Source organism: Ranitomeya imitator, chromosome 4 (assembly GCF_032444005.1).
Source record: "Ranitomeya imitator isolate aRanImi1 chromosome 4, aRanImi1.pri, whole genome shotgun sequence".
In the NCBI taxonomy this organism is placed as follows: Eukaryota; Metazoa; Chordata; class Amphibia; order Anura; family Dendrobatidae; genus Ranitomeya; species Ranitomeya imitator.
Window position 1 is genome coordinate 621,312,419 of NC_091285.1, and position 22,494 is coordinate 621,334,912.

A 22,494-nucleotide genomic window follows, 5' to 3' on the forward strand; every position below is an offset into this window, starting at 1 on the left:
TGAGTCCAAAATGTTCCCAATGGCCAGGGTAAAAATTGAAAGATTACTCTCATTTTGTTTTGTAAGAAAGAACATGATATGAAAAAAAGAACATTGTCCAAAATGTTTCAAAAACCGTTTGCATTTTTTCAATTATAATTTTTTTCTTTTGATCTTTGCAAATATTGTGTGGTTGAAAGCATAACCATATCTTAGAAAATATACTCTTTGTTATTTGGGTCATAAATGAAGATAAGATGAAAACAATTAAGATGCAATATTTTTCCGCCACACAATTGCGTGTTAACGCTTTTCTCAGTACATGGAAAGGATCGTTGTAAAGGGTAGAGGTTTGCAAGAACTAATTTACGAAGAAACAAGACAAGGAGAACGGTTTACACATGCACCATCAAACTTCCATGAGAAGCTGTCGGAAAGGGAAATCAACAAGCACCCCAGATGGGACTTGAACCCACAATCCCTGGCTTAGGAGGCCAGTGCCTTATCCATTAGGCCACTGGGGCTAGATGGAGTAGCTTAAAAATCTAGACTTTTTTTGGTTACCACAAGAGTGCAGCACTCAATTTTGATTGAGTTATCACGAACGATCTTGTAAGTTTGAACTCCAAATTGAAACAAACCGTCCGAATGCACATGCATCTTTATTTTACAAGAGAGCCAGGGCTAACTTTGTCGGGTCACTGTACGTTACTAATGCCGATGATGGAAAGTTTATTGGACTACCAGAAGCCTGAAAAACTAAATAGATAGCTTCCACATTTCCCTTTCAATTATGACACCAGATTACGGTGGGACTCAGTAGACTTGTCCAACCTGCGGCAATTTTTAAAAATACAAAAACTTAAACAACAAATATCTCGTTGAAATTTCTCTCTTAATCTTGGCACTAGATCATGAACCGTTTCAACGACTTCAGTAGTAAAAAATACAAAACGAAGGCAAGAATAGAATGCTCCAGGTGAGGGTCGAACTCACAACCTCGGCATCACTCGACAGTTACTGCTTTATAAGTACCGCGCGCTGACCGATTGCGCCACTGGAGCCGACTGGGCACACCCCCTACGACATACATTCTATAAGAAAAAAAAAATGAAATGGGATAGTTCTTCAGAAAATTAATGATTGCTTACAACAGGTTTCTAAGATTTTATTATAATGTTTGACAATATATATTTTACCATATCACGATCTTTATTAAAAATGAAAATGAGAAATTTAGACACTGGACGCCGGGTCATTTTAGACTCAAACATCCTGTTTTTTTTTGGATCTGGAAATGCGCACGTACATTTGCTGCAATGAACAGACATTGACGATATAAAAAATTCTTCTGAATTCAGGGGCTGCAGGGTCATCTGTGACATCACCTTTTGTGATTCCTAGATCCTGTGTTAACAGCTGCGTACAGAGGTGTTGTCAGTCTTTGTAACCATACCTCTGATATTTAGTAGAACGGCAGGATGTTTGAGTCCAAAATGTTCCCAATGGCCAGGGTAAAAATTGAAAGATTACTCTCATTTTGTTTTGTAAGAAAGAACATGATATGAAAAAAAGAACATTGTCCAAAATGTTTCAAAAACCGTTTACATTTTTTCAATTATAATTTTTTTCTTTTGATCTTTGCAAATATTGTGTGGTTGAAAGCATAACCATATCTTAGAAAATATACTCTTTGTTATTTGGGTCATAAATGAAGATAAGATGAAAACAATTAAGATGCAATATTTTTCCGCCACACAATTGCGTGTTAACGCTTCTCTCAGTACATGGAAAGGATCGTTGTAAAGGGTAGAGGTTTGCAAGAACTAATTTACGAAGAAACCAGACAAGGAGAACGGTTTACACATGCACCATCAAACTTCCATGAGAAGCTGTCGGAAAGGGAAATCAACAAGCACCCCAGATGGGACTTGAACCCACAATCCCTGGCTTAGGAGGCCAGTGCCTTATCCATTAGGCCACTGGGGCTTGATGGAGTAGCTTAAAAATCTAGACTTTTTTTGGTTACCACAAGAGTGCAGCACTCAATTTTGATTGAGTTATCACGAACGATCTTGTAAGTTTGAACTCCAAATTGAAACAAACCGTCCGAATGCACATGCATCTTTATTTTACAAGAGAGCCAGGGCTAACTTTGTCGGGTCACTGTACGTTACTAATGCCGATGATGGAAAGTTTATTGGACTACCAGAAGCCTGAAAAACTAAATAGATAGCTTCCACATTTCCCTTTCAATTATGACACCAGATTACGGTGGGACTCAGTAGACTTGTCCAACCTGCGGCAATTTTTAAAAATATAAAAACTTAAACAACAAATATCTCGTTGAAATTTCTCTCTTAATCTTGGCACTAGATCATGAACCGTTTCAACGACTTCAGTAGTAAAAAATACAAAACGAAGGCAAGAATAGAATGCTCCAGGTGAGGGTCGAACTCACAACCTCGGCATCACTCGACAGTTACTGCTTTATAAGTACCGCGCGCTGACCGATTGCGCCACTGGAGCCGACTGGGCACACCCCCTACGACATACATTCTATAAGAAAAAAAAAATGAAATGGGATAGTTCTTCAGAAAATTAATGATTGCTTACAACAGGTTTCTAAGATTTTATTATAATGTTTGACAATATATATTTTACCATATCACGATCTTTATTAAAAATGAAAATGAGAAATTTAGACACTGGACGCCGGGTCATTTTAGACTCAAACATCCTGTTTTTTTTTGGATCTGGAAATGCGCACGTACATTTGCTGCAATGAACAGACATTGACGATATAAAAAATTCTTCTGAATTCAGGGGCTGCAGGGTCATCTGTGACATCACCTTTTGTGATTCCTAGATCCTGTGTTAACAGCTGCGTACAGAGGTGTTGTCAGTCTTTGTAACCATACCTCTGATATTTAGTAGAACGGCAGGATGTTTGAGTCCAAAATGTTCCCAATGGCCAGGGTAAAAATTGAAAGATTACTCTCATTTTGTTTTGTAAGAAAGAACATGATATGAAAAAAAGAACATTGTCCAAAATGTTTCAAAAACCGTTTACATTTTTTCAATTATAATTTTTTTCTTTTGATCTTTGCAAATATTGTGTGGTTGAAAGCATAACCATATCTTAGAAAATATACTCTTTGTTATTTGGGTCATAAATGAAGATAAGATGAAAACAATTAAGATGCAATATTTTTCCGCCACACAATTGCGTGTTAACGCTTCTCTCAGTACATGGAAAGGATCGTTGTAAAGGGTAGAGGTTTGCAAGAACTAATTTACGAAGAAACAAGACAAGGAGAACGGTTTACACATGCACCATCAAACTTCCATGAGAAGCTGTCGGAAAGGGAAATCAACAAGCACCCCAGATGGGACTTGAACCCACAATCCCTGGCTTAGGAGGCCAGTGCCTTATCCATTAGGCCACTGGGGCTTGATGGAGTAGCTTAAAAATCTAGACTTTTTTTGGTTACCACAAGAGTGCAGCACTCAATTTTGATTGAGTTATCACGAACGATCTTGTAAGTTTGAACTCCAAATTGAAACAAACCGTCCGAATGCACATGCATCTTTATTTTACAAGAGAGCCAGGGCTAACTTTGTCGGGTCACTGTACGTTACTAATGCCGATGATGGAAAGTTTATTGGACTACCAGAAGCCTGAAAAACTAAATAGATAGCTTCCACATTTCCCTTTCAATTATGACACCAGATTACGGTGGGACTCAGTAGACTTGTCCAACCTGCGGCAATTTTTAAAAATACAAAAACTTAAACAACAAATATCTCGTTGAAATTTCTCTCTTAATCTTGGCACTAGATCATGAACCGTTTCAACGACTTCAGTAGTAAAAAATACAAAACGAAGGCAAGAATAGAATGCTCCAGGTGAGGGTCGAACTCACAACCTCGGCATCACTCGACAGTTACTGCTTTATAAGTACCGCGCGCTGACCGATTGCGCCACTGGAGCCGACTGGGCACACCCCCTACGACATACATTCTATAAGAAAAAAAAAATGAAATGGGATAGTTCTTCAGAAAATTAATGATTGCTTACAACAGGTTTCTAAGATTTTATTATAATGTTTGACAATATATATTTTACCATATCACGATCTTTATTAAAAATGAAAATGAGAAATTTAGACACTGGACGCCGGGTCATTTTAGACTCAAACATCCTGTTTTTTTTTGGATCTGGAAATGCGCACGTACATTTGCTGCAATGAACAGACATTGACGATATAAAAAATTCTTCTGAATTCAGGGGCTGCAGGGTCATCTGTGACATCACCTTTTGTGATTCCTAGATCCTGTGTTAACAGCTGCGTACAGAGGTGTTGTCAGTCTTTGTAACCATACCTCTGATATTTAGTAGAACGGCAGGATGTTTGAGTCCAAAATGTTCCCAATGGCCAGGGTAAAAATTGAAAGATTACTCTCATTTTGTTTTGTAAGAAAGAACATGATATGAAAAAAAGAACATTGTCCAAAATGTTTCAAAAACCGTTTACATTTTTTCAATTATAATTTTTTTCTTTTGATCTTTGCAAATATTGTGTGGTTGAAAGCATAACCATATCTTAGAAAATATACCCTTTGTTATTTGGGTCATAAATGAAGATAAGATGAAAACAATTAAGATGCAATATTTTTCCGCCACACAATTGCGTGTTAACGCTTCTCTCAGTACATGGAAAGGATCGTTGTAAAGGGTAGAGGTTTGCAAGAACTAATTTACGAAGAAACAAGACAAGGAGAACGGTTTACACATGCACCATCAAACTTCCATGAGAAGCTGTCGGAAAGGGAAATCAACAAGCACCCCAGATGGGACTTGAACCCACAATCCCTGGCTTAGGAGGCCAGTGCCTTATCCATTAGGCCACTGGGGCTTGATGGAGTAGCTTAAAAATCTAGACTTTTTTTGGTTACCACAAGAGTGCAGCACTCAATTTTGATTGAGTTATCACGAACGATCTTGTAAGTTTGAACTCCAAATTGAAACAAACAGTCCGAATGCACATGCATCTTTATTTTACAAGAGAGCCAGGGCTAACTTTGTCGGGTCACTGTACGTTACTAATGCCGATGATGGAAAGTTTATTGGACTACCAGAAGCCTGAAAAACTAAATAGATAGCTTCCACATTTCCCTTTCAATTATGACACCAGATTACGGTGGGACTCAGTAGACTTGTCCAACCTGCGGCAATTTTTAAAAATACAAAAACTTAAACAACAAATATCTCGTTGAAATTTCTCTCTTAATCTTGGCACTAGATCATGAACCGTTTCAACGACTTCAGTAGTAAAAAATACAAAACGAAGGCAAGAATAGAATGCTCCAGGTGAGGGTCGAACTCACAACCTCGGCATCACTCGACAGTTACTGCTTTATAAGTACCGCGCGCTGACCGATTGCGCCACTGGAGCCGACTGGGCACACCCCCTACGACATACATTCTATAAGAAAAAAAAAATGAAATGGGATAGTTCTTCAGAAAATTAATGATTGCTTACAACAGGTTTCTAAGATTTTATTATAATGTTTGACAATATATATTTTACCATATCACGATCTTTATTAAAAATGAAAATGAGAAATTTAGACACTGGACGCCGGGTCATTTTAGACTCAAACATCCTGTTTTTTTTTGGATCTGGAAATGCGCACGTACATTTGCTGCAATGAACAGACATTGACGATATAAAAAATTCTTCTGAATTCAGGGGCTGCAGGGTCATCTGTGACATCACCTTTTGTGATTCCTAGATCCTGTGTTAACAGCTGCGTACAGAGGTGTTGTCAGTCTTTGTAACCATACCTCTGATATTTAGTAGAACGGCAGGATGTTTGAGTCCAAAATGTTCCCAATGGCCAGGGTAAAAATTGAAAGATTACTCTCATTTTGTTTTGTAAGAAAGAACATGATATGAAAAAAAGAACATTGTCCAAAATGTTTCAAAAACCGTTTACATTTTTTCAATTATAATTTTTTTCTTTTGATCTTTGCAAATATTGTGTGGTTGAAAGCATAACCATATCTTAGAAAATATACTCTTTGTTATTTGGGTCATAAATGAAGATAAGATGAAAACAATTAAGATGCAATATTTTTCCGCCACACAATTGCGTGTTAACGCTTCTCTCAGTACATGGAAAGGATCGTTGTAAAGGGTAGAGGTTTGCAAGAACTAATTTACGAAGAAACAAGACAAGGAGAACGGTTTACACATGCACCATCAAACTTCCATGAGAAGCTGTCGGAAAGGGAAATCAACAAGCACCCCAGATGGGACTTGAACCCACAATCCCTGGCTTAGGAGGCCAGTGCCTTATCCATTAGGCCACTGGGGCTTGATGGAGTAGCTTAAAAATCTAGACTTTTTTTGGTTACCACAAGAGTGCAGCACTCAATTTTGATTGAGTTATCACGAACGATCTTGTAAGTTTGAACTCCAAATTGAAACAAACCGTCCGAATGCACATGCATCTTTATTTTACAAGAGAGCCAGGGCTAACTTTGTCGGGTCACTGTACGTTACTAATGCCGATGATGGAAAGTTTATTGGACTACCAGAAGCCTGAAAAACTAAATAGATAGCTTCCACATTTCCCTTTCAATTATGACACCAGATTACGGTGGGACTCAGTAGACTTGTCCAACCTGCGGCAATTTTTAAAAATACAAAAACTTAAACAACAAATATCTCGTTGAAATTTCTCTCTTAATCTTGGCACTAGATCATGAACCGTTTCAACGACTTCAGTAGTAAAAAATACAAAACGAAGGCAAGAATAGAATGCTCCAGGTGAGGGTCGAACTCACAACCTCGGCATCACTTGACAGTTACTGCTTTATAAGTACCGCGCTCTGACCGATTGCGCCACTGGAGCCGACTGGGCACACCCCCTACGACATACATTCTATAAGAAAAAAAAAATGAAATGGGATAGTTCTTCAGAAAATTAATGATTGCTTACAACAGGTTTCTAAGATTTTATTATAATGTTTGACAATATATATTTTACCATATCACGATCTTTATTAAAAATGAAAATGAGAAATTTAGACACTGGACGCCGGGTCATTTTAGACTCAAACATCCTGTTTTTTTTTGGATCTGGAAATGCGCACGTACATTTGCTGCAATGAACAGACATTGACGATATAAAAAATTCTTCTGAATTCAGGGGCTGCAGGGTCATCTGTGACATCACCTTTTGTGATTCCTAGATCCTGTGTTAACAGCTGCGTACAGAGGTGTTGTCAGTCTTTGTAACCATACCTCTGATATTTAGTAGAACGGCAGGATGTTTGAGTCCAAAATGTTCCCAATGGCCAGGGTAAAAATTGAAAGATTACTCTCATTTTGTTTTGTAAGAAAGAACATGATATGAAAAAAAGAACATTGTCCAAAATGTTTCAAAAACCGTTTACATTTTTTCAATTATAATTTTTTTCTTTTGATCTTTGCAAATATTGTGTGGTTGAAAGCATAACCATATCTTAGAAAATATACTCTTTGTTATTTGGGTCATAAATGAAGATAAGATGAAAACAATTAAGATGCAATATTTTTCCGCCACACAATTGCGTGTTAACGCTTCTCTCAGTACATGGAAAGGATCGTTGTAAAGGGTAGAGGTTTGCAAGAACTAATTTACGAAGAAACAAGACAAGGAGAACGGTTTACACATGCACCATCAAACTTCCATGAGAAGCTGTCGGAAAGGGAAATCAACAAGCACCCCAGATGGGACTTGAACCCACAATCCCTGGCTTAGGAGGCCAGTGCCTTATCCATTAGGCCACTGGGGCTTGATGGAGTAGCTTAAAAATCTAGACTTTTTTTGGTTACCACAAGAGTGCAGCACTCAATTTTGATTGAGTTATCACGAACGATCTTGTAAGTTTGAACTCCAAATTGAAACAAACCGTCCGAATGCACATGCATCTTTATTTTACAAGAGAGCCAGGGCTAACTTTGTCGGGTCACTGTACGTTACTAATGCCGATGATGGAAAGTTTATTGGACTACCAGAAGCCTGAAAAACTAAATAGATAGCTTCCACATTTCCCTTTCAATTATGACACCAGATTACGGTGGGACTCAGTAGACTTGTCCAACCTGCGGCAATTTTTAAAAATACAAAAACTTAAACAACAAATATCTCGTTGAAATTTCTCTCTTAATCTTGGCACTAGATCATGAACCGTTTCAACGACTTCAGTAGTAAAAAATACAAAACGAAGGCAAGAATAGAAAGCTCCAGGTGAGGGTCGAACTCACAACCTCGGCATCACTCGACAGTTACTGCTTTATAAGTACCGCGCGCTGACCGATTGCGCCACTGGAGCCGACTGGGCACACCCCCTACGACATACATTCTATAAGAAAAAAAAAATGAAATGGGATAGTTCTTCAGAAAATTAATGATTGCTTACAACAGGTTTCTAAGATTTTATTATAATGTTTGACAATATATATTTTACCATATCACGATCTTTATTAAAAATGAAAATGAGAAATTTAGACACTGGACGCCGGGTCATTTTAGACTCAAACATCCTGTTTTTTTTTGGATCTGGAAATGCGCACGTACATTTGCTGCAATGAACAGACATTGACGATATAAAAAATTCTTCTGAATTCAGGGGCTGCAGGGTCATCTGTGACATCACCTTTTGTGATTCCTAGATCCTGTGTTAACAGCTGCGTACAGAGGTGTTGTCAGTCTTTGTAACCATACCTCTGATATTTAGTAGAACGGCAGGATGTTTGAGTCCAAAATGTTCCCAATGGCCAGGGTAAAAATTGAAAGATTACTCTCATTTTGTTTTGTAAGAAAGAACATGATATGAAAAAAAGAACATTGTCCAAAATGTTTCAAAAACCGTTTACATTTTTTCAATTATAATTTTTTTCTTTTGATCTTTGCAAATATTGTGTGGTTGAAAGCATAACCATATCTTAGAAAATATACTCTTTGTTATTTGGGTCATAAATGAAGATAAGATGAAAACAATTAAGATGCAATATTTTTCTGCCACACAATTGCGTGTTAACGCTTCTCTCAGTACATGGAAAGGATCGTTGTAAAGGGTAGAGGTTTGCAAGAACTAATTTACGAAGAAACAAGACAAGGAGAACGGTTTACACATGCACCATCAAACTTCCATGAGAAGCTGTCGGAAAGGGAAATCAACAAGCACCCCAGATGGGACTTAAACCCACAATCCCTGGCTTAGGAGGCCAGTGCCTTATCCATTAGGCCACTGGGGCTTGATGGAGTAGCTTAAAAATCTAGACTTTTTTTGGTTACCACAAGAGTGCAGCACTCAATTTTGATTGAGTTATCACGAACGATCTTGTAAGTTTGAACTCCAAATTGAAACAAACCGTCCGAATGCACATGCATCTTTATTTTACAAGAGAGCCAGGGCTAACTTTGTCGGGTCACTGTACGTTACTAATGCCGATGATGGAAAGTTTATTGGACTACCAGAAGCCTGAAAAACTAAATAGATAGCTTCCACATTTCCCTTTCAATTATGACACCAGATTACGGTGGGACTCAGTAGACTTGTCCAACCTGCGGCAATTTTTAAAAATACAAAAACTTAAACAACAAATATCTCGTTGAAATTTCTCTCTTAATCTTGGCACTAGATCATGAACCGTTTCAACGACTTCAGTAGTAAAAAATACAAAACGAAGGCAAGAATAGAATGCTCCAGGTGAGGGTCGAACTCACAACCTCGGCATCACTCGACAGTTACTGCTTTATAAGTACCGCGCGCTGACCGATTGCGCCACTGGAGCCGACTGGGCACACCCCCTACGACATACATTCTATAAGAAAAAAAAAATGAAATGGGATAGTTCTTCAGAAAATTAATGATTGCTTACAACAGGTTTCTAAGATTTTATTATAATGTTTGACAATATATATTTTACCATATCACGATCTTTATTAAAAATGAAAATGAGAAATTTAGACACTGGACGCCGGGTCATTTTAGACTCAAACATCCTGTTTTTTTTTGGATCTGGAAATGCGCACGTACATTTGCTGCAATGAACAGACATTGACGATATAAAAAATTCTTCTGAATTCAGGGGCTGCAGGGTCATCTGTGACATCACCTTTTGTGATTCCTAGATCCTGTGTTAACAGCTGCGTACAGAGGTGTTGTCAGTCTTTGTAACCATACCTCTGATATTTAGTAGAACGGCAGGATGTTTGAGTCCAAAATGTTCCCAATGGCCAGGGTAAAAATTGAAAGATTACTCTCATTTTGTTTTGTAAGAAAGAACATGATATGAAAAAAAGAACATTGTCCAAAATGTTTCAAAAACCGTTTACATTTTTTCAATTATAATTTTTTTCTTTTGATCTTTGCAAATATTGTGTGGTTGAAAGCATAACCATATCTTAGAAAATATACTCTTTGTTATTTGGGTCATAAATGAAGATAAGATGAAAACAATTAAGATGCAATATTTTTCCGCCACACAATTGCGTGTTAACGCTTCTCTCAGTACATGGAAAGGATCGTTGTAAAGGGTAGAGGTTTGCAAGAACTAATTTACGAAGAAACAAGACAAGGAGAACGGTTTACACATGCACCATCAAACTTCCATGAGAAGCTGTCGGAAAGGGAAATCAACAAGCACCCCAGATGGGACTTGAACCCACAATCCCTGGCTTAGGAGGCCAGTGCCTTATCCATTAGGCCACTGGGGCTTGATGGAGTAGCTTAAAAATCTAGACTTTTTTTGGTTACCACAAGAGTGCAGCACTCAATTTTGATTGAGTTATCACGAACGATCTTGTAAGTTTGAACTCCAAATTGAAACAAACCGTCCGAATGCACATGCATCTTTATTTTACAAGAGAGCCAGGGCTAACTTTGTCGGGTCACTGTACGTTACTAATGCCGATGATGGAAAGTTTATTGGACTACCAGAAGCCTGAAAAACTAAATAGATAGCTTCCACATTTCCCTTTCAATTATGACACCAGATTACGGTGGGACTCAGTAGACTTGTCCAACCTGCGGCAATTTTTAAAAATACAAAAACTTAAACAACAAATATCTCGTTGAAATTTCTCTCTTAATCTTGGCACTAGATCATGAACCGTTTCAACGACTTCAGTAGTAAAAAATACATAACGAAGGCAAGAATAGAATGCTCCAGGTGAGGGTCGAACTCACAACCTCGGCATCACTCGACAGTTACTGCTTTATAAGTACCGCGCGCTGACCGATTGCGCCACTGGAGCCGACTGGGCACACCCCCTACGACATACATTCTATAAGAAAAAAAAAATGAAATGGGATAGTTCTTCAGAAAATTAATGATTGCTTACAACAGGTTTCTAAGATTTTATTATAATGTTTGACAATATATATTTTACCATATCACGATCTTTATTAAAAATGAAAATGAGAAATTTAGACACTGGACGCCGGGTCATTTTAGACTCAAACATCCTGTTTTTTTTTGGATCTGGAAATGCGCACGTACATTTGCTGCAATGAACAGACATTGACGATATAAAAAATTCTTCTGAATTCAGGGGCTGCAGGGTCATCTGTGACATCACCTTTTGTGATTCCTAGATCCTGTGTTAACAGCTGCGTACAGAGGTGTTGTCAGTCTTTGTAACCATACCTCTGATATTTAGTAGAACGGCAGGATGTTTGAGTCCAAAATGTTCCCAATGGCCAGGGTAAAAATTGAAAGATTACTCTCATTTTGTTTTGTAAGAAAGAACATGATATGAAAAAAAGAACATTGTCCAAAATGTTTCAAAAACCGTTTACATTTTTTCAATTATAATTTTTTTCTTTTGATCTTTGCAAATATTGTGTGGTTGAAAGCATAACCATATCTTAGAAAATATACCCTTTGTTATTTGGGTCATAAATGAAGATAAGATGAAAACAATTAAGATGCAATATTTTTCCGCCACACAATTGCGTGTTAACGCTTCTCTCAGTACATGGAAAGGATCGTTGTAAAGGGTAGAGGTTTGCAAGAACTAATTTACGAAGAAACAAGACAAGGAGAACGGTTTACACATGCACCATCAAACTTCCATGAGAAGCTGTCGGAAAGGGAAATCAACAAGCACCCCAGATGGGACTTGAACCCACAATCCCTGGCTTAGGAGGCCAGTGCCTTATCCATTAGGCCACTGGGGCTTGATGGAGTAGCTTAAAAATCTAGACTTTTTTTGGTTACCACAAGAGTGCAGCACTCAATTTTGATTGAGTTATCACGAACGATCTTGTAAGTTTGAACTCCAAATTGAAACAAACCGTCCGAATGCACATGCATCTTTATTTTACAAGAGAGCCAGGGCTAACTTTGTCGGGTCACTGTACGTTACTAATGCCGATGATGGAAAGTTTATTGGACTACCAGAAGCCTGAAAAACTAAATAGATAGCTTCCACATTTCCCTTTCAATTATGACACCAGATTACGGTGGGACTCAGTAGACTTGTCCAACCTGCGGCAATTTTTAAAAATACAAAAACTTAAACAACAAATATCTCGTTGAAATTTCTCTCTTAATCTTGGCACTAGATCATGAACCGTTTCAACGACTTCAGTAGTAAAAAATACAAAACGAAGGCAAGAATAGAATGCTCCAGGTGAGGGTCGAACTCACAACCTCGGCATCACTCGACAGTTACTGCTTTATAAGTACCGCGCGCTGACCGATTGCGCCACTGGAGCCGACTGGGCACACCCCCTACGACATACATTCTATAAGAAAAAAAAAATGAAATGGGATAGTTCTTCAGAAAATTAATGATTGCTTACAACAGGTTTCTAAGATTTTATTATAATGTTTGACAATATATATTTTACCATATCACGATCTTTATTAAAAATGAAAATGAGAAATTTAGACACTGGACGCCGGGTCATTTTAGACTCAAACATCCTGTTTTTTTTTGGATCTGGAAATGCGCACGTACATTTGCTGCAATGAACAGACATTGACGATATAAAAAATTCTTCTGAATTCAGGGGCTGCAGGGTCATCTGTGACATCACCTTTTGTGATTCCTAGATCCTGTGTTAACAGCTGCGTACAGAGGTGTTGTCAGTCTTTGTAACCATACCTCTGATATTTAGTAGAACGGCAGGATGTTTGAGTCCAAAATGTTCCCAATGGCCAGGGTAAAAATTGAAAGATTACTCTCATTTTGTTTTGTAAGAAAGAACATGATATGAAAAAAAGAACATTGTCCAAAATGTTTCAAAAACCGTTTACATTTTTTCAATTATAATTTTTTTCTTTTGATCTTTGCAAATATTGTGTGGTTGAAAGCATAACCATATCTTAGAAAATATACTCTTTGTTATTTGGGTCATAAATGAAGATAAGATGAAAACAATTAAGATGCAATATTTTTCCGCCACACAATTGCGTGTTAACGCTTCTCTCAGTACATGGAAAGGATCGTTGTAAAGGGTAGAGGTTTGCAAGAACTAATTTACGAAGAAACAAGACAAGGAGAACGGTTTACACATGCACCATCAAACTTCCATGAGAAGCTGTCGGAAAGGGAAATCAACAAGCACCCCAGATGGGACTTGAACCCACAATCCCTGGCTTAGGAGGCCAGTGCCTTATCCATTAGGCCACTGGGGCTTGATGGAGTAGCTTAAAAATCTAGACTTTTTTTGGTTACCACAAGAGTGCAGCACTCAATTTTGATTGAGTTATCACGAACGATCTTGTAAGTTTGAACTCCAAATTGAAACAAACCGTCCGAATGCACATGCATCTTTATTTTACAAGAGAGCCAGGGCTAACTTTGTCGGGTCACTGTACGTTACTAATGCCGATGATGGAAAGTTTATTGGACTACCAGAAGCCTGAAAAACTAAATAGATAGCTTCCACATTTCCCTTTCAATTATGACACCAGATTACGGTGGGACTCAGTAGACTTGTCCAACCTGCGGCAATTTTTAAAAATACAAAAACTTAAACAACAAATATCTCGTTGAAATTTCTCTCTTAATCTTGGCACTAGATCATGAACCGTTTCAACGACTTCAGTAGTAAAAAATACATAACGAAGGCAAGAATAGAATGCTCCAGGTGAGGGTCGAACTCACAACCTCGGCATCACTCGACAGTTACTGCTTTATAAGTACCGCGCGCTGACCGATTGCGCCACTGGAGCCGACTGGGCACACCCCCTACGACATACATTCTATAAGAAAAAAAAAATGAAATGGGATAGTTCTTCAGAAAATTAATGATTGCTTACAACAGGTTTCTAAGATTTTATTATAATGTTTGACAATATATATTTTACCATATCACGATCTTTATTAAAAATGAAAATGAGAAATTTAGACACTGGACGCCGGGTCATTTTAGACTCAAACATCCTGTTTTTTTTTGGATCTGGAAATGCGCACGTACATTTGCTGCAATGAACAGACATTGACGATATAAAAAATTCTTCTGAATTCAGGGGCTGCAGGGTCATCTGTGACATCACCTTTTGTGATTCCTAGATCCTGTGTTAACAGCTGCGTACAGAGGTGTTGTCAGTCTTTGTAACCATACCTCTGATATTTAGTAGAACGGCAGGATGTTTGAGTCCAAAATGTTCCCAATGGCCAGGGTAAAAATTGAAAGATTACTCTCATTTTGTTTTGTAAGAAAGAACATGATATGAAAAAAAGAACATTGTCCAAAATGTTTCAAAAACCGTTTACATTTTTTCAATTATAATTTTTTTCTTTTGATCTTTGCAAATATTGTGTGGTTGAAAGCATAACCATATCTTAGAAAATATACCCTTTGTTATTTGGGTCATAAATGAAGATAAGATGAAAACAATTAAGATGCAATATTTTTCCGCCACACAATTGCGTGTTAACGCTTCTCTCAGTACATGGAAAGGATCGTTGTAAAGGGTAGAGGTTTGCAAGAACTAATTTACGAAGAAACAAGACAAGGAGAACGGTTTACACATGCACCATCAAACTTCCATGAGAAGCTGTCGGAAAGGGAAATCAACAAGCACCCCAGATGGGACTTGAACCCACAATCCCTGGCTTAGGAGGCCAGTGCCTTATCCATTAGGCCACTGGGGCTTGATGGAGTAGCTTAAAAATCTAGACTTTTTTTGGTTACCACAAGAGTGCAGCACTCAATTTTGATTGAGTTATCACGAACGATCTTGTAAGTTTGAACTCCAAATTGAAACAAACCGTCCGAATGCACATGCATCTTTATTTTACAAGAGAGCCAGGGCTAACTTTGTCGGGTCACTGTACGTTACTAATGCCGATGATGGAAAGTTTATTGGACTACCAGAAGCCTGAAAAACTAAATAGATAGCTTCCACATTTCCCTTTCAATTATGACACCAGATTACGGTGGGACTCAGTAGACTTGTCCAACCTGCGGCAATTTTTAAAAATACAAAAACTTAAACAACAAATATCTCGTTGAAATTTCTCTCTTAATCTTGGCACTAGATCATGAACCGTTTCAACGACTTCAGTAGTAAAAAATACAAAACGAAGGCAAGAATAGAATGCTCCAGGTGAGGGTCGAACTCACAACCTCGGCATCACTCGACAGTTACTGCTTTATAAGTACCGCGCGCTGACCGATTGCGCCACTGGAGCCGACTGGGCACACCCCCTACGACATACATTCTATAAGAAAAAAAAAATGAAATGGGATAGTTCTTCAGAAAATTAATGATTGCTTACAACAGGTTTCTAAGATTTTATTATAATGTTTGACAATATATATTTTACCATATCACGATCTTTATTAAAAATGAAAATGAGAAATTTAGACACTGGACGCCGGGTCATTTTAGACTCAAACATCCTGGTTTTTTTTGGATCTGGAAATGCGCACGTACATTTGCTGCAATGAACAGACATTGACGATATAAAAAATTCTTCTGAATTCAGGGGCTGCAGGGTCATCTGTGACATCACCTTTTGTGATTCCTAGATCCTGTGTTAACAGCTGCGTACAGAGGTGTTGTCAGTCTTTGTAACCATACCTCTGATATTTAGTAGAACGGCAGGATGTTTGAGTCCAAAATGTTCCCAATGGCCAGGGTAAAAATTGAAAGATTACTCTCATTTTGTTTTGTAAGAAAGAACATGATATGAAAAAAAGAACATTGTCCAAAATGTTTCAAAAACCGTTTACATTTTTTCAATTATAATTTTTTTCTTTTGATCTTTGCAAATATTGTGTGGTTGAAAGCATAACCATATCTTAGAAAATATACTCTTTGTTATTTGGGTCATAAATGAAGATAAGATGAAAACAATTAAGATGCAATATTTTTCCGCCACACAATTGCGTGTTAACGCTTCTCTCAGTACATGGAAAGGATCGTTGTAAAGGGTAGAGGTTTGCAAGAACTAATTTACGAAGAAACAAGACAAGGAGAACGGTTTACACATGCACCATCAAACTTCCATGAGAAGCTGTCGGAAAGGGAAATCAACAAGCACCCCAGATGGGACTTGAACCCACAATCCCTGGCTTAGGAGGCCAGTGCCTTATCCATTAGGCCACTGGGGCTTGATGGAGTAGCTTAAAAATCTAGACTTTTTTTGGTTACCACAAGAGTGCAGCACTCAATTTTGATTGAGTTATCACGAACGATCTTGTAAGTTTGAACTCCAAATTGAAACAAACCGTCCGAATGCACATGCATCTTTATTTTACAAGAGAGCCAGGGCTAACTTTGTCGGGTCACTGTACGTTACTAATGCCGATGATGGAAAGTTTATTGGACTACCAGAAGCCTGAAAAACTAAATAGATAGCTTCCACATTTCCCTTTCAATTATGACACCAGATTACGGTGGGACTCAGTAGACTTGTCCAACCTGCGGCAATTTTTAAAAATACAAAAACTTAAACAACAAATATCTCGTTGAAATTTCTCTCTTAATCTTGGCACTAGATCATGAACCGTTTCAACGACTTCAGTAGTAAAAAATACATAACGAAGGCAAGAATAGAATGCTCCAGGTGAGGGTCGAACTCACAACCTCGGCATCACTCGACAGTTACTGCTTTATAAGTACCGCGCGCTGACCGATTGCGCCACTGGAGCCGACTGGGCACACCCCCTACGACATACATTCTATAAGAAAAAAAAAATGAAATGGGATAGTTCTTCAGAAAATTAATGATTGCTTACAACAGGTTTCTAAGATTTTATTATAATGTTTGACAATATATATTTTACCATATCACGATCTTTATTAAAAATGAAAATGAGAAATTTAGACACTGGACGCCGGGTCATTTTAGACTCAAACATCCTGTTTTTTTTTGGATCTGGAAATGCGCACGTACATTTGCTGCAATGAACAGACATTGACGATATAAAAAATTCTTCTGAATTCAGGGGCTGCAGGGTCATCTGTGACATCACCTTTTGTGATTCCTAGATCCTGTGTTAACAGCTGCGTACAGAGGTGTTGTCAGTCTTTGTAACCATACCTCTGATATTTAGTAGAACGGCAGGATGTTTGAGTCCAAAATGTTCCCAATGGCCAGGGTAAAAATTGAAAGATTACTCTCATTTTGTTTTGTAAGAAAGAACATGATATGAAAAAAAGAACATTGTCCAAAATGTTTCAAAAACCGTTTACATTTTTTCAATTATAATTTTTTTCTTTTGATCTTTGCAAATATTGTGTGGTTGAAAGCATAACCATATCTTAGAAAATATACCCTTTGTTATTTGGGTCATAAATGAAGATAAGATGAAAACAATTAAGATGCAATATTTTTCCGCCACACAATTGCGTGTTAACGCTTCTCTCAGTACATGGAAAGGATCGTTGTAAAGGGTAGAGGTTTGCAAGAACTAATTTACGAAGAAACAAGACAAGGAGAACGGTTTACACATGCACCATCAAAATTCCATGAGAAGCTGTCGGAAAGGGAAATCAACAAGCACCCCAGATGGGACTTGAACCCACAATCCCTGGCTTAGGAGGCCAGTGCCTTATCCATTAGGCCACTGGGGCTTGATGGAGTAGCTTAAAAATCTAGACTTTTTTTGGTTACCACAAGAGTGCAGCACTCAATTTTGATTGAGTTATCACGAACGATCTTGTAAGTTTGAACTCCAAATTGAAACAAACCGTCCGAATGCACATGCATCTTTATTTTACAAGAGAGCCAGGGCTAACTTTGTCGGGTCACTGTACGTTACTAATGCCGATGATGGAAAGTTTATTGGACTACCAGAAGCCTGAAAAACTAAATAGATAGCTTCCACATTTCCCTTTCAATTATGACACCAGATTACGGTGGGACTCAGTAGACTTGTCCAACCTGCGGCAATTTTTAAAAATACAAAAACTTAAACAACAAATATCTCGTTGAAATTTCTCTCTTAATCTTGGCACTAGATCATGAACCGTTTCAACGACTTCAGTAGTAAAAAATACAAAACGAAGGCAAGAATAGAATGCTCCAGGTGAGGGTCGAACTCACAACCTCGGCATCACTCGACAGTTACTGCTTTATAAGTACCGCGCGCTGACCGATTGCGCCACTGGAGCCGACTGGGCACACCCCCTACGACATACATTCTATAAGAAAAAAAAAATGAAATGGGATAGTTCTTCAGAAAATTAATGATTGCTTACAACAGGTTTCTAAGATTTTATTATAATGTTTGACAATATATATTTTACCATATCACGATCTTTATTAAAAATGAAAATGAGAAATTTAGACACTGGACGCCGAGTCATTTTAGACTCAAACATCCTGTTTTTTTTTGGATCTGGAAATGCGCACGTACATTTGCTGCAATGAACAGACATTGACGATATAAAAAATTCTTCTGAATTCAGGGGCTGCAGGGTCATCTGTGACATCACCTTTTGTGATTCCTAGATCCTGTGTTAACAGCTGCGTACAGAGGTGTTGTCAGTCTTTGTAACCATACCTCTGATATTTAGTAGAACGGCAGGATGTTTGAGTCCAAAATGTTCCCAATGGCCAGGGTAAAAATTGAAAGATTACTCTCATTTTGTTTTGTAAGAAAGAACATGATATGAAAAAAAGAACATTGTCCAAAATGTTTCAAAAACCGTTTACATTTTTTCAATTATAATTTTTTTCTTTTGATCTTTGCAAATATTGTGTGGTTGAAAGCATAACCATATCTTAGAAAATATACTCTTTGTTATTTGGGTCATAAATGAAGATAAGATGAAAACAATTAAGATGCAATATTTTTCCGCCACACAATTGCGTGTTAACGCTTCTCTCAGTACATGGAAAGGATCGTTGTAAAGGGTAGAGGTTTGCAAGAACTAATTTACGAAGAAACAAGACAAGGAGAACGGTTTACACATGCACCATCAAACTTCCATGAGAAGCTGTCGGAAAGGGAAATCAACAAGCACCCCAGATGGGACTTGAACCCACAATCCCTGGCTTAGGAGGCCAGTGCCTTATCCATTAGGCCACTGGGGCTTGATGGAGTAGCTTAAAAATCTAGACTTTTTTTGGTTACCACAAGAGTGCAGCACTCAATTTTGATTGAGTTATCACGAACGATCTTGTAAGTTTGAACTCCAAATTGAAACAAACCGTCCGAATGCACATGCATCTTTATTTTACAAGAGAGCCAGGGCTAACTTTGTCGGGTCACTGTACGTTACTAATGCCGATGATGGAAAGTTTATTGGACTACCAGAAGCCTGAAAAACTAAATAGATAGCTTCCACATTTCCCTTTCAATTATGACACCAGATTACGGTGGGACTCAGTAGACTTGTCCAACCTGCGGCAATTTTTAAAAATACAAAAACTTAAACAACAAATATCTCGTTGAAATTTCTCTCTTAATCTTGGCACTAGATCATGAACCGTTTCAACGACTTCAGTAGTAAAAAATACATAACGAAGGCAAGAATAGAATGCTCCAGGTGAGGGTCGAACTCACAACCTCGGCATCACTCGACAGTTACTGCTTTATAAGTACCGCGCGCTGACCGATTGCGCCACTGGAGCCGACTGGGCACACCCCCTACGACATACATTCTATAAGAAAAAAAAAATGAAATGGGATAGTTCTTCAGAAAATTAATGATTGCTTACAACAGGTTTCTAAGATTTTATTATAATGTTTGACAATATATATTTTACCATATCACGATCTTTATTAAAAATGAAAATGAGAAATTTAGACACTGGACGCCGGGTCATTTTAGACTCAAACATCCTGTTTTTTTTTGGATCTGGAAATGCGCACGTACATTTGCTGCAATGAACAGACATTGACGATATAAAAAATTCTTCTGAATTCAGGGGCTGCAGGGTCATCTGTGACATCACCTTTTGTGATTCCTAGATCCTGTGTTAACAGCTGCGTACAGAGGTGTTGTCAGTCTTTGTAACCATACCTCTGATATTTAGTAGAACGGCAGGATGTTTGAGTCCAAAATGTTCCCAATGGCCAGGGTAAAAATTGAAAGATTACTCTCATTTTGTTTTGTAAGAAAGAACATGATATGAAAAAAAGAACATTGTCCAAAATGTTTCAAAAACCGTTTACATTTTTTCAATTATAATTTTTTTCTTTTGATCTTTGCAAATATTGTGTGGTTGAAAGCATAACCATATCTTAGAAAATATACCCTTTGTTATTTGGGTCATAAATGAAGATAAGATGAAAACAATTAAGATGCAATATTTTTCCGCCACACAATTGCGTGTTAACGCTTCTCTCAGTACATGGAAAGGATCGTTGTAAAGGGTAGAGGTTTGCAAGAACTAATTTACGAAGAAACAAGACAAGGAGAACGGTTTACACATGCACCATCAAACTTCCATGAGAAGCTGTCGGAAAAGGAAATCAACAAGCACCCTAGATGCGACTTGAACCCACAATCCCTGGCTTAGGAGGCCAGTGCCTTATCCATTAGGCCACTGGGGCTTGATGGAGTAGCTTAAAAATCTAGACTTTTTTTGGTTACCACAAGAGTGCAGCACTCAATTTTGATTGAGTTATCACGAACGATCTTGTAAGTTTGAACTCCAAATTGAAACAAACCGTCCGAATGCACATGCATCTTTATTTTACAAGAGAGCCAGGGCTAACTTTGTCGGGTCACTGTACGTTACTAATGCCGATGATGGAAAGTTTATTGGACTACCAGAAGCCTGAAAAACTAAATAGATAGCTTCCACATTTCCCTTTCAATTATGACACCAGATTACGGTGGGACTCAGTAGACTTGTCCAACCTGCGGCAATTTTTAAAAATACAAAAACTTAAACAACAAATATCTCGTTGAAATTTCTCTCTTAATCTTGGCACTAGATCATGAACCGTTTCAACGACTTCAGTAGTAAAAAATACAAAACGAAGGCAAGAATAGAATGCTCCAGGTGAGGGTCGAACTCACAACCTCGGCATCACTCGACAGTTACTGCTTTATAAGTACCGCGCGCTGACCGATTGCGCCACTGGAGCCGACTGGGCACACCCCCTACGACATACATTCTATAAGAAAAAAAAAATGAAATGGGATAGTTCTTCAGAAAATTAATGATTGCTTACAACAGGTTTCTAAGATTTTATTATAATGTTTGACAATATATATTTTACCATATCACGATCTTTATTAAAAATGAAAATGAGAAATTTAGACACTGGACGCCGGGTCATTTTAGACTCAAACATCCTGTTTTTTTTTGGATCTGGAAATGCGCACGTACATTTGCTGCAATGAACAGACATTGACGATATAAAAAATTCTTCTGAATTCAGGGGCTGCAGGGTCATCTGTGACATCACCTTTTGTGATTCCTAGATCCTGTGTTAACAGCTGCGTACAGAGGTGTTGTCAGTCTTTGTAACCATACCTCTGATATTTAGTAGAACGGCAGGATGTTTGAGTCCAAAATGTTCCCAATGGCCAGGGTAAAAATTGAAAGATTACTCTCATTTTGTTTTGTAAGAAAGAACATGATATGAAAAAAAGAACATTGTCCAAAATGTTTCAAAAACCGTTTACATTTTTTCAATTATAATTTTTTTCTTTTGATCTTTGCAAATATTGTGTGGTTGAAAGCATAACCATATCTTAGAAAACATACTCTTTGTTATTTGGGTCATAAATGAAGATAAGATGAAAACAATTAAGATGCAATATTTTTCCGCCACACAATTGCGTGTTAACGCTTCTCTCAGTACATGGAAAGGATCGTTGTAAAGGGTAGAGGTTTGCAAGAACTAATTTACGAAGAAACAAGACAAGGAGAACGGTTTACACATGCACCATCAAACTTCCATGAGAAGCTGTCGGAAAGGGAAATCAACAAGCACCCCAGATGGGACTTGAACCCACAATCCCTGGCTTAGGAGGCCAGTGCCTTATCCATTAGGCCACTGGGGCTTGATGGAGTAGCTTA

The 22,494-nt window shown here is 37.9% G+C and overlaps 27 non-coding genes across 27 annotated transcripts; all 27 read right to left on the reverse strand.

Annotated features, from left to right (window-relative positions):
* Positions 1 to 430: 430 nt before the first annotated feature.
* On the reverse strand, positions 431 to 503 carry TRNAR-CCU (transfer RNA arginine (anticodon CCU)). The gene has a single exon. It is a non-coding gene; the product is annotated as a tRNA-Arg (tRNA).
* A 447-nt stretch (positions 504 to 950) lies between these two features.
* Positions 951 to 1,043, reverse strand: TRNAI-UAU (transfer RNA isoleucine (anticodon UAU)). Its single transcript is given in 2 exon segments — positions 951 to 986; positions 1,006 to 1,043. It is a non-coding gene; the product is annotated as a tRNA-Ile (tRNA).
* An 852-nt stretch (positions 1,044 to 1,895) lies between these two features.
* On the reverse strand, positions 1,896 to 1,968 carry TRNAR-CCU (transfer RNA arginine (anticodon CCU)). The gene has a single exon. It is a non-coding gene; the product is annotated as a tRNA-Arg (tRNA).
* A 447-nt stretch (positions 1,969 to 2,415) lies between these two features.
* On the reverse strand, positions 2,416 to 2,508 carry TRNAI-UAU (transfer RNA isoleucine (anticodon UAU)). The gene is given in 2 exon segments: positions 2,416 to 2,451; positions 2,471 to 2,508. It is a non-coding gene; the product is annotated as a tRNA-Ile (tRNA).
* Positions 2,509 to 3,360: 852 nt separating this feature from the next.
* TRNAR-CCU (transfer RNA arginine (anticodon CCU)) lies at positions 3,361 to 3,433 on the reverse strand. The gene has a single exon. It is a non-coding gene; the product is annotated as a tRNA-Arg (tRNA).
* Positions 3,434 to 3,880: 447 nt separating this feature from the next.
* TRNAI-UAU (transfer RNA isoleucine (anticodon UAU)) lies at positions 3,881 to 3,973 on the reverse strand. Its single transcript is given in 2 exon segments — positions 3,881 to 3,916; positions 3,936 to 3,973. It is a non-coding gene; the product is annotated as a tRNA-Ile (tRNA).
* Positions 3,974 to 4,825: 852 nt separating this feature from the next.
* On the reverse strand, positions 4,826 to 4,898 carry TRNAR-CCU (transfer RNA arginine (anticodon CCU)). The gene has a single exon. It is a non-coding gene; the product is annotated as a tRNA-Arg (tRNA).
* A 447-nt stretch (positions 4,899 to 5,345) lies between these two features.
* TRNAI-UAU (transfer RNA isoleucine (anticodon UAU)) lies at positions 5,346 to 5,438 on the reverse strand. The gene is given in 2 exon segments: positions 5,346 to 5,381; positions 5,401 to 5,438. It is a non-coding gene; the product is annotated as a tRNA-Ile (tRNA).
* Positions 5,439 to 6,290: 852 nt separating this feature from the next.
* Positions 6,291 to 6,363, reverse strand: TRNAR-CCU (transfer RNA arginine (anticodon CCU)). The gene has a single exon. It is a non-coding gene; the product is annotated as a tRNA-Arg (tRNA).
* Positions 6,364 to 7,755: 1,392 nt separating this feature from the next.
* TRNAR-CCU (transfer RNA arginine (anticodon CCU)) lies at positions 7,756 to 7,828 on the reverse strand. The gene has a single exon. It is a non-coding gene; the product is annotated as a tRNA-Arg (tRNA).
* A 1,912-nt stretch (positions 7,829 to 9,740) lies between these two features.
* On the reverse strand, positions 9,741 to 9,833 carry TRNAI-UAU (transfer RNA isoleucine (anticodon UAU)). Its single transcript is given in 2 exon segments — positions 9,741 to 9,776; positions 9,796 to 9,833. It is a non-coding gene; the product is annotated as a tRNA-Ile (tRNA).
* An 852-nt stretch (positions 9,834 to 10,685) lies between these two features.
* Positions 10,686 to 10,758, reverse strand: TRNAR-CCU (transfer RNA arginine (anticodon CCU)). Its single transcript has one exon. It is a non-coding gene; the product is annotated as a tRNA-Arg (tRNA).
* Positions 10,759 to 11,205: 447 nt separating this feature from the next.
* TRNAI-UAU (transfer RNA isoleucine (anticodon UAU)) lies at positions 11,206 to 11,298 on the reverse strand. The gene is given in 2 exon segments: positions 11,206 to 11,241; positions 11,261 to 11,298. It is a non-coding gene; the product is annotated as a tRNA-Ile (tRNA).
* An 852-nt stretch (positions 11,299 to 12,150) lies between these two features.
* On the reverse strand, positions 12,151 to 12,223 carry TRNAR-CCU (transfer RNA arginine (anticodon CCU)). Its single transcript has one exon. It is a non-coding gene; the product is annotated as a tRNA-Arg (tRNA).
* A 447-nt stretch (positions 12,224 to 12,670) lies between these two features.
* On the reverse strand, positions 12,671 to 12,763 carry TRNAI-UAU (transfer RNA isoleucine (anticodon UAU)). Its single transcript is given in 2 exon segments — positions 12,671 to 12,706; positions 12,726 to 12,763. It is a non-coding gene; the product is annotated as a tRNA-Ile (tRNA).
* Positions 12,764 to 13,615: 852 nt separating this feature from the next.
* TRNAR-CCU (transfer RNA arginine (anticodon CCU)) lies at positions 13,616 to 13,688 on the reverse strand. Its single transcript has one exon. It is a non-coding gene; the product is annotated as a tRNA-Arg (tRNA).
* A 447-nt stretch (positions 13,689 to 14,135) lies between these two features.
* Positions 14,136 to 14,228, reverse strand: TRNAI-UAU (transfer RNA isoleucine (anticodon UAU)). The gene is given in 2 exon segments: positions 14,136 to 14,171; positions 14,191 to 14,228. It is a non-coding gene; the product is annotated as a tRNA-Ile (tRNA).
* Positions 14,229 to 15,080: 852 nt separating this feature from the next.
* On the reverse strand, positions 15,081 to 15,153 carry TRNAR-CCU (transfer RNA arginine (anticodon CCU)). Its single transcript has one exon. It is a non-coding gene; the product is annotated as a tRNA-Arg (tRNA).
* A 447-nt stretch (positions 15,154 to 15,600) lies between these two features.
* TRNAI-UAU (transfer RNA isoleucine (anticodon UAU)) lies at positions 15,601 to 15,693 on the reverse strand. The gene is given in 2 exon segments: positions 15,601 to 15,636; positions 15,656 to 15,693. It is a non-coding gene; the product is annotated as a tRNA-Ile (tRNA).
* Positions 15,694 to 16,545: 852 nt separating this feature from the next.
* Positions 16,546 to 16,618, reverse strand: TRNAR-CCU (transfer RNA arginine (anticodon CCU)). Its single transcript has one exon. It is a non-coding gene; the product is annotated as a tRNA-Arg (tRNA).
* A 447-nt stretch (positions 16,619 to 17,065) lies between these two features.
* Positions 17,066 to 17,158, reverse strand: TRNAI-UAU (transfer RNA isoleucine (anticodon UAU)). Its single transcript is given in 2 exon segments — positions 17,066 to 17,101; positions 17,121 to 17,158. It is a non-coding gene; the product is annotated as a tRNA-Ile (tRNA).
* An 852-nt stretch (positions 17,159 to 18,010) lies between these two features.
* TRNAR-CCU (transfer RNA arginine (anticodon CCU)) lies at positions 18,011 to 18,083 on the reverse strand. Its single transcript has one exon. It is a non-coding gene; the product is annotated as a tRNA-Arg (tRNA).
* A 447-nt stretch (positions 18,084 to 18,530) lies between these two features.
* On the reverse strand, positions 18,531 to 18,623 carry TRNAI-UAU (transfer RNA isoleucine (anticodon UAU)). Its single transcript is given in 2 exon segments — positions 18,531 to 18,566; positions 18,586 to 18,623. It is a non-coding gene; the product is annotated as a tRNA-Ile (tRNA).
* An 852-nt stretch (positions 18,624 to 19,475) lies between these two features.
* On the reverse strand, positions 19,476 to 19,548 carry TRNAR-CCU (transfer RNA arginine (anticodon CCU)). Its single transcript has one exon. It is a non-coding gene; the product is annotated as a tRNA-Arg (tRNA).
* Positions 19,549 to 19,995: 447 nt separating this feature from the next.
* On the reverse strand, positions 19,996 to 20,088 carry TRNAI-UAU (transfer RNA isoleucine (anticodon UAU)). Its single transcript is given in 2 exon segments — positions 19,996 to 20,031; positions 20,051 to 20,088. It is a non-coding gene; the product is annotated as a tRNA-Ile (tRNA).
* A 1,372-nt stretch (positions 20,089 to 21,460) lies between these two features.
* On the reverse strand, positions 21,461 to 21,553 carry TRNAI-UAU (transfer RNA isoleucine (anticodon UAU)). The gene is given in 2 exon segments: positions 21,461 to 21,496; positions 21,516 to 21,553. It is a non-coding gene; the product is annotated as a tRNA-Ile (tRNA).
* An 852-nt stretch (positions 21,554 to 22,405) lies between these two features.
* Positions 22,406 to 22,478, reverse strand: TRNAR-CCU (transfer RNA arginine (anticodon CCU)). Its single transcript has one exon. It is a non-coding gene; the product is annotated as a tRNA-Arg (tRNA).
* Positions 22,479 to 22,494: the final 16 nt, after the last annotated feature.